Genomic DNA, 13,593 nt, shown 5'->3' on the forward strand with positions numbered 1-13,593 from the left:
TTAATAATTGGACATTGAATAAGGAAAACTGAAGAAGAGTCGGTGCATTTGAATTATAGTCCCGGAAAAGACTATTGAAAGTGCTGGGTACTGCTCAAAGGATAAACCCATTTGTCTTGGAAGTCCTGCCAGAATGCTTCTTAGATACAAGGACAGCGAGACTTTATCTTATATACTTTAGAAATGTTGCTGAAGGACAGCATGTTTGGTAAAGTAGCGGGGCAGCGAAAAAGAGGATGGCCCTCAAGCAGATGACTGCCACATTGGCGTCACAATGGGCTCAAGCCAGGATGGAGCCGAAGGTTGCAGTGCTTCATTCTGTAGTGCAGAAGGTCACTGTGGGTCACAGTGCATAGCTGAAAACAGCAGCAAAATACTCTATTTAATTTCAAAAGGAATCCTGGTTACATATGGTTAAAAACTCAGCTACTAACTAAAAAAATACATATTTTAAAAATATAATGTCAGTGGTTAAACCCACAAGCTTTTCATGGGAAAAATGATCTGACAATATGTTCCTATGAAGATTGCAACATAAAATCCTAGGGAGCATTTCTATGTGCATTATAGTACCTTTGTAAGTCTGAGTTACTCAATCGCATTGTTTTAGACTGGGTTCTCTAGAGAAGCAAAAGCAATGAAGCTTCTATATATGTGTGTGTAATGAGATATAGTTCAAGGAAATGGTTCACTTGGTTGTAGAAGCTGGCAAATTCCTGGTCCCTGGGCCAGTAGCTAGGCTGGAGTCTACCCCTGACTCATGTAGCTATCTCAATAAAAACTCACTTCTGTCCAGTCACAATTCACTGACACTGTGAGTTTCTGAGACTGTAACTCTTCACAGGAGTAGAAAGCCGTGGCTTTCTCCCTTGGAGCAGCTGGTAGCTTGGAACTGCTGACCTCATGGCTAGCAGCCCAATGTGTAACCACTTTGCCGTCACGGGCTCCATGGTGGTTGTAACTAGAGAGTAGGACAAACCCAAATTTGGAAGGGACATGACTGGCTACTGACACACAGGCTGCAGAGGCTAATGACTCCCAGGATCGGCAGGTAAAATGACAATCCGCTGGCTCAAGTTCGAGGTTCCAGGGGTCAGATGATGATGAGCCAAATGCAGGATCTAAATTCAGTACACACACAAAAACAACCAAAAAACAAGAGAGCTTTGTAAGAACTTCCATAAATATTGAAAGCCGGACACAACACCATGGAGCCTGCTTTACCGTTGGTTGACTGCTCGGGTGAACCTCATCCTTGTGGTGATTATATTATTTGTCATGATGGGGAAAGGATGACAACAATCTAGCTGCCTAGTCATTAAGAATCTTGACCTAGCCAAACTGCTTCTCTCTGCTAATGCCACACCCCTCGCTTTTATCGAGATGTAAATTGATACTTCAAACATATGATTGCAAATATAATTGTTATTATCCAATAAAGTCAATAATGGACAGAGTTCAGCTGAATATATATTTGAGTAAAGTTACAGAATTTGAAAACATTTATGTCCACCATGCATTCAGCATAATGTGAAGAAGACATTTTCATATACTTTGTCATTTAAGCTTCACAATAAGCCTGGTCTACACTACAAGATGTAGAGGCACAGAGAGATTAAGAGAGGCTGAATTCAAATCTCCTGTCTCTCACTACATCACAATTCATTTTCATACTGTATATTCACACAAAGTGAATTAAGTAAACGTAGCTTACATTTTTACTATGAAAGAAATATAACATTTGCTCCAAACATTTCATAACTGTTTTATTTATTCTAAAGCATACCAGAGGCTTCCTTTATGGGGAAAATGATTTAACAAAGTTTCCTACACTGATGATTTTTGTAGGTGGCACCATAATAATCTACCTATCCACGTACATTTGTGTAATAATAGAAATATCTGATACTTTGATTTATGTTTTAGCATTTGGAAACAATGCCCTAGGTTTGTTTAACATCATTTTGGAATTTCGGTTTGGTAGGAATTCCTGCAAGAACTCAGCAACATTTTCAATGTGCTAGAAGGAGTTAATCCTTTTTACTTTATACTGACAGGTTAAACACAATGTCCATAGATAGACCGATTCATTTAAGACGTACAAGAAAGGTAGTAAATGATAGTATGCACAGATAACAAATTATTTATTTATGTTAGCAAGGGAATTCAATTTTATTTCCCTTGTCAGGCATTGATGTAGTTCAAAGTTGTAATACGTATACAGAATATTCCTGCTGCATAATCAGACACATCTGTGATTCCAATACCATAGCAATAACAGTGAGTGTGGTAAATAAGGAAAAGAATAGAAGTAGAGATGGTGTCAGACATGGCAACAGTGAATTGATTCAACTAAAGTCATTGCTGCCTATGGGCTCTTGACTTTGAGTCAGAATCAACTCTACGGCATATAACAATAGCAACAATCACATCCTTAGAGACCTTGACCTGGTTTATGCTTTTGGTTGTCTGAAGAAGTCAATGAACCCATTGTTGAGAATGATGTTTTTAACTATATACTGACATAGTTATCTTTCATTTTGTGATCTGATGTCATCATCCTCCATTTTTGCATATGGCCAAGTTTCACATAATCTCCTAATCTTTAAGATTAAACTATAAGTGAGGAGGGCAACTAATGGGTTACCCTTACAATATTATATATATTGAGCACTAAGTATATAAAATTGCAAGGATAACTACATCATTATGTAACTGTCAATTTATATCATTACATAGCTACCAAACCATCATACCATAGTTGAGTTGGCACATAATTTAAACATCACAGACTGTTTAATTCTCACTTCACAACTCAGTGTTCATTAATACACAAAATAGTAAGATAGCAATTATAAGTGTGAAGTGTCATGTAACATAATAGTGTAAAGTAGTTGCATATTGAAATACAGTTATGAAATACCATTATACACCTATTAAAATAACAAATCAGTGACTTAGGAAATATGAAGGAACTTCAAAAAGTTCAAGAGAAATATCATTTGTTAAAGCCCCTCATAGATATGAGTTTTGTTTTACTTGATGCATTATGTAAGAAGATCTAGTGGAAGACCTAATAATATGATAATTTAAAAGAAGTAATGAATACAAATTATGTATTTTCTGCAAGAAGTATAATTTGATATGAAATTAACTGTGATACATTTTGGTAGTAAAATAATAGGTATTGCTAATACTAAAATGTTTTGTACCTTAATTTAAAAGTGAAGGGATTAGGAAATTTAAGCTAATTACATATTTTTCACCTCTGAATTAAATTCAGGAAGTACCTGGGTTTTACCCTGAAACCTTAGAGGAAAAATTAATGTGTAATCTTAGAGCTACTGCATTAGCAGTAATAATAATTTGCTGTTAATATTTAATATAACTAAGTAAATATTATGGCTGAATCTATACTCTTATTTTTATGCTACTATTTTAAAATCATAATAATTTTATATTAGATGTCTAAAATTAGTTATTTTTTATTCATTCTAATTGACCAAATGAATATTATGGATAACTCATTTTACTTAATTTGTGATTAATGTAATTTTTAAAATTCCATATAGCATAATATTTCAAAATCCATTGGTTTATTTAAAGAAATGGATTGAACTTCTTAAATAACATGTAATGCAAATCTCTTTTCAAAATCAGGTACTTAAAATACAATTTTGCAGTTTCAGGATTTTCTAATGTAGTTTTATTTTCATGGAGTTTGTCCTAAGAAATGTTGTCCGCCAGAGAACAGTTACTTCAGTTAAATAATTTATTGGCAACTCAGCGACCATAATAACTGATGAAATATGTTTAGACAAGGAGTAGTCAAGTAGAGTGAATGTGAAATGCATTGTGAATTTTAGAGTTCGAAGTGTAGATGCCAGGAAAAATGAAAGGTAATGCCTATAACATATTAAGTTTATATTAAATTTAATATATTTTAGCTGATAAAGATACTGATATAATTTCATTAAGAGATATATTGAATTGAGAGGAACATTGTCATTATGATAAACCTCAAAAAGAAGAAGGAATTTAAAAAACCCAGTAAGAGTCTATACTTTCAATCCCTAACTAGAATGAGGGCAAAAATAAATGAACTATGAGCGATTATGCTATCATTGAATATAAAATATTTTGTGTGGTTACCAGACTGTATTTCTAGCACACAACTTTTCTGCCTCTAGAAAATCAGTGAGTAAAACTAAAGGAAATAAATACAGAGGAAAAAGTGAAGGTGCATGCTCAGTGTACTACATTAACATTTATCAGGAGTGACCCAGTTTTGTTTTGTCTTTTTCCCTTCCAAGGAAAAAACTAAATCGTACTTTCTCACATTTTGTATAAAAGTCCCTCAAGGCTGCATGTGAATATGCTTCTTTGGGACAAACGTAGCCTGAGGGATAGACAGTGCTTTTAGAGTCCAGAAGCAGAATCTTACATTCTAAATGGAGAATTGGCCCATTAAGATGATGGGTACTGGCTCATAGAGGACCTTCCTAATATGAGAGGGAAAAGCTCGTGTCACGAGCTCTCTGCCGTGCCGCCTGGTTTATTTGGAGCTTGCTATGTGTGAAAGCTTCACCTTTTCCATTTTTAGAAAATGTGAAGCAGCAAAAAGGTTTTTGACAAACTGCAGATCCTGCAGAGTTCAGTCCGCTTGATTGTGGGCACCCTACCACCTCTCCTCCTGCGTTTCATTTGACCACACATTTTTGGCAAGGTTCATTTTACTAAATTATATATTTTGAAAAATCTAAGAGAATATAAATTTGGGAGATTATAAATCTGCTTTTGTGCAACCATTGGAAAATAATAGGGCAGAAAACTCCCAGGAACTCCTAAAAGGTAACTTTATTGTTCTTGTTGTTTTCAGGCATGTTTTATATATGAAATTGTAACACCTATTTTATATAGTTAATCATGGATCCAATGTAATGTACATAGCTTGTTGCAAAAACAATGGCGACAATGTTTGTTTATAAGTAACAGAGGTTTGGTTATCATAACATATGGGGGTGTCTCAAAATTTCTTGATTTGTGAAATAAGTCTTTTGCTCAATTTTATTATCATAATTATAATATAAGCTAATTTATGTCAAAGTAGCTCTGTTATCACTAATAATTTGGGATTTAATGTGGATTCAATGATGCAGAATGTCAGAAATGGTTTGTATAATACAATGTAGGGTCATAAGCTCTATAATTGGAACAATTTTATCTCAGAAATTGTTTCTGAATAAAAAATAAAATAAGAACTTGGTGGAAATTGAAAAGGTGAGTTTGAAACAAAGAACATATTTTTGTATATATAAATAACAAAAGAAAATTATGATTAAATTACAGGGTAAAGAAACAACTTACAAAAATGAAAATCATAAAACATTACTCTTTTGCTAAGCAAAATATTACTAACAATGTGAAAGCGACTACTCTTTAAAATTTTATACAATGTGTGAATATGAGTCATGTAATCAAAATATTGGATAATTTGGAATAAAAATGTATTGCTGTTGTTAAGTGCGTCCAGTCGGCTCCGACTTAATAGTGAACCAATGTACAAGCCCCTCCTCACCCACGCTGAGTTCCGAAGCTGCGCCACTCCTAGCAGGATTCCTTCTTTGCTTTACAAACTTGGTTTTTTTCCCCAATGCAGGAAGAACTCACTTTTTTCCGTCCTTGATACAATCCCAGAGCTGTCTGTGCCCGCACCGGCACTACCCTATTACATGGCTTGCATGCGCCCAGTACCACAAGACCCAGGTGCTTCATGGCAATAGCTCCCATCTCCCGAGGCTCCAGCAATGTTTGGGCTGCAGGAGCCCCGTGTGCAATCCTCTGCCAAAACATATCTATAAAAAGTTAAAGGCTAGACTACGAACCAAAAGGTTGACTGTTCAAACCGGTCTTTAAAGCGAGGCTTGGCAAGGTACTTCCCAAAGAAAAGTGGAGCCGCTCTCCTCTGCAAATGTGGCGTCTGAAGCAGCTCCGAGGAGACACCAGCCACAGTCGCGTTGACACAGAGAAGAGCAATTTTACTCAGACCAGGGAAGAAATGAAGCCCCTCCCCCCCGCCCCCGCCACTGTACAGATCGGAGTACGTTTGAATGGATAGCGGAGAGGCTTGCGAGGGCCCCTATCCTGATTATGGGAAGGTTCCCTGATTTGATCCCAGCTCTGATCCTTGTGAGTCAGTTTGGCTCTGGAGACTATGCCCCGCGATGTCCCCGCAGCCTGCTTTGTTTTGCTAGCAGTAGAGATTTGAGAGGCGCAAAGAATGTGCTTCTTTTTGAGGTTGCATCCTGTGAGCATGGTTCAGAGACCAGTCCCCGTTTTCTTCGCTCCTGGTGAACCAGAGGGGCAGTGACCAAGGGCAGGCCCTCCGGGAGCCGCTTGATGGGCGTCAGCACAGGCACAGCCTGAGGATGGGGTTTCTTTCTCGGGTCCCTAAGGTCCCCGTGGTCAGAACGGACTCCCTAGTAACCAACACCAGCAACCACAAAGACTCCCTGAACCGTCGAGCCGCCACACTCTCTTCCAGGCCTATGTCTCTCTCCTTCGGCAATGCAGTTTTCTCAAAACACAGACCTGCCATTTTAATGTTTTATTTTGTTCCCAGCCATGTGCCATGATTTTCTCTCCTAATTTTTTGAATCGTGGGCTTCTTTTCTAAAGTACCTTGAGCTTATCTGGCTTCTGGAAACCAATACCTTTATTTATATTATTTTTACCTGAGCCATTTTGCCCACCTGGAAGTCTTAGCTAAAGGCGCCCTCCTGGGCGGCAGCTTATCCGGGGAGCAGCGCAAGGTTAGTGGTCTGCACACAGTAGGTCTCCCCGGAAGAACATCAATATTCGCTTCTGTGAAGATTTAAATTCTCAGAAACCCAAAGGGGCAGGCTTGCTATGAGTCAACTTGAGAGCAGTGGGTTTTGTTTTAGGTTTTGAATGGAATTTGACTTAATGGCAATTGGGTATTATGTTAATTAGTTAAGAGGTTTTAACTAAGAGAGTGGGAAAGGCAAACAGGCCTTTAATTTACACTTTGATGAGAAATTAGAGTTGTAATCCGCTTATTTGACTCAGGACTTTTTAAGATGTTCTCTTCTGCTTATTGAAAGTAAAGTAAGACTTTATCTTTCAATTCAGGTACTAGGTTCCTTACTACCACCAGAAGTTAGTTGAAAACCTCCTTTTTTGATGTTTTCATTAATATTACCGTATATGATCACTGTTTCTCTGTGTGGCTGGTCTGTGTTTGTCTTTTGTTCAGGACTCGTGGACACATGCTGAGCTGTGAGCTGCAGAGCAGACAGTTAGAAACCGCCAGGCCCAGCATGAGGGACAAGGCTGGGTGTTCTGCTCCTGTGAGCAGTCACAGTCTCAGAAGCCCATGGGGCTCACTGAGTTGGCTCGCATGGACTCAATGACAGAGAGTTTGTTTGTGTGGGGGTTGAGGATGATAGCTTAAAGTAACACACACTCAGCATATGAGGAACCAAATAACAGAGCAACAAAACTGATGGTCATGCATGCAGTTCCACAGATGAGTACGTGTGATTGGATGTAATTCAAGTGCCATATTTTTACATGAACGATGCGCATATTGCATGCCTTTGAAAAGCATGCATTCCCCTGGAGGGTTCGTTTCCCAGGTGTGCTATATGTGTTATATACATGTGTGCACTATTTAAGTGGCACATCTAATGTAAAAAATACAGGAGATGTTAAATTGATGACTATTCTATAATTTCCAGAACTCTCTTATCCTGTCGACCATGTTTGCAATTCAGCCATTAATCCCGAACCTTGGCAGTAAATTAGCTGATTTAGGAAACTATCTCCATTTTATAGTATCACAGGGTACACTTTTGACAACTGATTCTCCAAGATGCTGCTTGTATCACCATTTTTCCATCCTCTACTAATATCTTTCATACCACCACTATTTGACACCACAGGTTCTGATTCTTGTTTCCATAATACTTTCTCTCTAAATGCCAAATTCCAAAATAGTTAGCATAGGCTAAGTTGTGATGAAATAATGAAGAACCCTGCAGTCTTAGATTAACAGCTGTCACATCACTCGCATTATATATTTCTTTGGTGTTCGCTTTGGTTCCGTTCTATCCAGTGGGGTAGAAATAATTTAACAACTGGTCCCCTGCTGTAATGACCATTTTAAGTATGTTAAAAAAGATATACTAAAAAGTAGTTTATTATTTCATACAGTTAATACTTATTTAAGAGCAGTAAAAGAATTACATAAAACCAGAGTTTGAAAATATTATATAATATCTGATAAAAAGCAACAAAACTGTTTTTGAGGTATCTCCCTAGTGCTTATTAGTTGGCAAACTCATTTGCAATAGTCTTTGCTTTTATCCAAGAACAAAAGCTGTGTGATTTATCCTTAACCGTCTTTTCATTGTAGGAGGGGATCCCATTACTTCAGAGGTAGGCGAAATAGATAATAGGCATTGTGCTTGTTCTCTTAGAGACACGTGACTTCCCTTTTCTGGACATAGTATGTTCGTCTTTGAAACCCCCTTGCTGCTTCTGCTGAACTTACATCAATTGTTCTGACAGTAACTTTGGCTGTTTAATTATTTTCAGGAATTGTACAATTCACTCCAATCTTGTGAGAACTTAGGCTGTACATGGCACTTTTTCTCTTTAATTTCTGTGTTAGTCTGGGCTGACTAGAGAACCAGATTCATAGACACTCATATGTGTACAAGAAAGAGCTTTGTATAAAGAGTAATTATATGTTAAGAAAATATCCCAACTCAGTCCAGATCAAGTCCATAAGTCCAATATTAGCCCATCTGTTCCATACCAATCTATAAATGCATCTTCAGACTCACACAACACATGCAATGACTCCGAATACAGGAAGACCACAGGCCACAGGGAGGAAAATCTTGTGGATCCAGTGGCAGTGGAAGCATCTCAGTGTTGGCTTGGGTCTCCACAAGGCTCTTCCAGCTCCAGGGCTCTGCTTCCATCAGCGAGCGTAGCTCACTGTGGCTTGTCAACAGGAAGGTCAAGCCTCCAAATGAGTGTATCAAACTGTAACCTGACTCACAGGCTGGATTCCACCTCTTCCTCAAATTGACAGCAGATTATGTTACTGCCGGAGGTTATATTTGTGTTTATGGAAGTAACAAATGCAAGGGAATGAAAAATGTAGTATTTCATCAAAACCATGACGAGTTTCATGAAATGAATAAATATTACAAAACATAGCTGCATCTAATTTTTTATACCTATGGAGAAGGAACATTATTATGGGTCTTTAGAATAGGTTGTTGACTAGATGAACGCTGAAAAAGAATAAGGAATGTAAATTTCTGATTTCCACATTGGGTGGCTGCCGATCCATCCACCTTGGAGAGAACTCTGATTATGAATGTTATTTTTATATCCAGTTCACTGAACTCAACAAAAAAATTAAGATGTGGGTTCTGCAGAACCAGTCTGAGCTGGCTAAGACCCATCCTTTAAAAGTGAATTTTAATGAGTATCCTGCACCCTTAGAAAAAAGAGTGATGCCAGAAGCAGACATTGACTTTCTCAACTGCTACTAGAATGGGGCCATATTACTTTCATTCACCTTTAGTTGCTCTAAACCAGTGGTTCTCAACCTGTGGGTCGCGACCCATTTGACGGTCAAAAGACCCTTTTTCAGGGGCTGCCCAATTCATCACAGTAGCAAAATTGCACTCATGAAGTAGCAACAAAACTAATTTTATGGTTGTGGGAGGTCACTACAACATGACAGACTGTATGAAAGGGTCGCAACATTAGGGAAGTTGAAAACCACTGGTCTACACAGCCATGTCTGATGTCAAAGGGGTGAGAAGCTTATCTTTTTGCCTGGGAGTGGTATAGTAGGGAGGAAAACGAAATATTTGACAAAAATATATACATGTGTTTGTTTGAGAGGCTACATATTTGAAAGATTGTATCATTAGCTTTATTACTTAAGCAATAATCTTTATTTGTGGTGTTGATGAGGTTGATTACTGATATTATTAAGATGAGGAGCATGTTGGTGTCTTTACTAATATTAGATTTTTCCCTGGGAGCAGAAAAGAGTACTTCATATATCAGTGTATTCAGTACATATCTCTCTCTCTCTGATGGTTACACTCTTCCTGTTTCCAAGTAACATCACAGGTTAAAATTATTCTGCCTTAGCAACATACATATCTCTGCATCTAATGCTAGGTAGACTCAGTAGGTGATTCACAAGGATTCTTGTAGGACCAAGCCATAAATATGAGTCTTCAGACAAGCTCCATATTTCGAATGCACTTGGGACACTACAAAGTATGTACTTGCAGGGTCACAACCTTTCTTATTCATCATAATTGCATACTGCAGAAAACAGAATATGTTTCTACACTGGACTATTCACTTCCTCTATTTTCCAAGAAAGGTGCATTTATAGAAGTAAATACATTTGAAAAATTGCTGTATTATCAATGATTTGGAAGTTAAAATTAAATATGGTGCCATTCAGTTAAAGGCAAGAAAATAAGTCTAATAGGCAATTTAAAGAATGAAAGCCCATTGTAAAACTATTTAAGACCATATAAAGGGCAATAAGTATTAATTTGATTCATTCTCAATGAACCACAATTCTGTATTTTTTACAATTATAAAATAGTTTAAGTCAGAAGATTTACATACTCAATTTAAACTAGATTATTAAAGTAGTGGACATCTATTTGAAAAACACTTAAATATACCAGGAAGTAAAATTGCCTAACACAGCATGGTTTGTTGGTGTGGTACTTATATTCATTCGTAAAAGGGAAAAGAATAAAAAAAAATCATCACCTTTGGATTTAGTAAGACAAGTTTAAAACTCAATAATATGACACCCGAGATATTTAACCACTCTCTGATATTCCATGGTCTGGAGTATAAAATGTGAAAATATTAAAATAATACTAAGATAAAAATATTAAAGTGCTACTAACCTGAAATCATCATATACAGTTAAGATATTATATTTAACATAATAAGCTCAAGCATTTAAACATGTACATGATTAATTCTGACTTCATTTAGCTTTTTTGTTTGTGTTTTTAGTATAAACTTTACTTGGGTTCTGTCTTGGGCTGCTAAGTACAAGGTCAGTGCTTGAAACCAGCAGCAATCTGGGGGAAAAGATGAGGCTTTCTACTGCTCTCAGGCGTTACAGTCTCAGAAAGCTGCAGGGCAGTTCTCGCCTGCCCGGTGGTGTTGCTGGGAGATGGAGTTGACTAGATGGCAGTGAGGTCGAATTTTATGATCCTTTAAATATCTAAATTGCCCTAAGAAATGTGTCCGGACAAATTTGAAGTCTGTTAAATATATGCTGTAAAAGACACTTTGGAATATATTTAAAGGATTATGCATTCAGGAAAAAAGCATGAATTTCCGTCTGTGTATACTTCATAATCCATTGAAAAAATAAAGAGAAATAACCTTTTAGAATTGGGTTCATGTTCAAAACTAAAGGTTTTAATGAAGGATGGACTTTATAAGCCTGTACAGTAAAAGAAGAGATATACTAAAAATATATTTATCAAATTCGTTCAGAGGTTCTGCCTCTGTCAGAACCAGTACATACGCTGGTTGACACAGGCCTTTTGCAGGGGCTTGAGGAGTCCTGGTTAAGAAAGAGTTAACCTCAAGGTCAGCCACGCCAGAAGAGAAAGACTGGCTAGCTACTTCTGGAAGGATTTGCAGCCTTGTAAAGTCAATGGTGCAGCTCCATTGTGTCTAATCATTTAGACCCTGAGCCAATAGTTACGCACAGTGACTGTTCTGCAGAGTATGTCTGCCCCAGTGGCTTTCCACTGCTGTTAACCTTTAGAGGAGCAGAAATCCTCGTCCTTCTCCCGCTGAGGGGCCTGGTGGTCGATCCTGCTGGCCTTGAGATTCACAGGCCAATGCATACCCCAGCCCGCCGCCAGGCCTCCCACTCTATCTTGCAGGCTTTCTATATGTTGGGATCAACTCAATGACAAAAGCGTTGGGTTTATTTCAGGTCTTAAGAGACTCTGGTTTTTATTTCTTTGTTTTAAAAATGTATGCTGTCTTAAGCACATTCTTTTTGTTTTAACCATTTGCTTGAAAATTATAATAAAAGAACTATAAATTTGTACTTTCTCTTCAACAATCTGCATGCAGATATGGGACTTCTTGTCAAGTATAAATATCTTTTTTAAAAATAGGACTTTGTGAGGTTACATTTAATTGACACCAGATTTATCAAAGTCACAACTCCTGCTGAATTTGGGGGTGAACACCAAAACCAAATACAGGGAGATAATATGAACAATTTCGATCTATGTAAATATTTCTCCATTTCTTTTTTGCATGTATTTTTAATCAAAATTTTCACATTGCAAATAGTTTCTGAATCCCTGAAAGGAGTGTATGTTGATGCTGAAGAATGTGTTATTGTGTCTCATGGACATATCAGCCCCAGATATGTGCACTCTGCATCTCTATCATGCATCCTTAAGCCTCTGTTCATAGTTTGGTGGCATGAACATCCAATAGTCTGATTTAAAACCTCTTTTATGTTTCTGAGTATTAGTACATCCATTTACATATCTTCATAATCATACTCATCATCACTAATTCACTTGCCTGATTCATCCAGCAAAATAAAAGGTGAGAATTATATAAACATATCCATCAATTAAAATATTGATATTCATTATATTGTGTGGAATGCATCTGTCTGCCAGACATTGTCTATCATTGGAGATGTAGTGGTAAACAAAACAAGTCCTTCCCCCTTCCAGGAGGATGCTTCTTTAATTTTGAATTTCCAGAACTTAAAATGTTGTCTGACGTATTGCATATGTTGCACACATATGTAAGTGTATTAATAAAGGCACAAACATGGAATTGGCATGTTTTAAAGATAAGGATATATGAAGTTAATTAAATTTCTACTTTAAATAAATATTAACCAAACGAAACTCATTGCCATCAAGTTGATTCCAATCCGCAGTGAGTCCAGCAGACCTAGAGAAAGCGCAGAACTGCCTTGTGGGTCTGAGACTAGCTCTGGGTGTAGAGGGCCTCATCCTTTGACCACAGAGTGGACTATAAAAGAGCTACTGATTCTAATAAAAATCACTGGAATTTATGCATGTTGAATAAAAGTAAACATTTGTGGATTTATTTTTACTTCATTCCTATATTGTCCAAATGATCTCTTCTTCACATTCTCTCATGAGGATGGAGAGGGTTGAGCCACATGAGACACACACAAATAGGTTGATTTTGAATCAGAAAAAATTAAATTATTTTCTAAAAATATCAATAAAAGCTTTACATCTTTCCAATAAATTTTCCATGTTGCTTTTTAAGAAAATTCCCAGCTTAAGTTTCCATTTAGCTAACTCCTATTAAATCACTGCTTAATAAAAACAAGTATAACAGAAAGAGGATGCTTTATTTGCTCTTAGTAGATCCCTGCAGAAATGAACCGGTATCAGATTTGTCAATGTGAGAACTCCTTTAGAGTTTTTGGGTGAACATTGGGATCAAAGAGAAGAACTAGATAAGATAAAG

This window comes from Tenrec ecaudatus, chromosome 9 (assembly GCF_050624435.1).
Source record: "Tenrec ecaudatus isolate mTenEca1 chromosome 9, mTenEca1.hap1, whole genome shotgun sequence".
In the NCBI taxonomy this organism is placed as follows: Eukaryota; Metazoa; Chordata; class Mammalia; order Afrosoricida; family Tenrecidae; genus Tenrec; species Tenrec ecaudatus.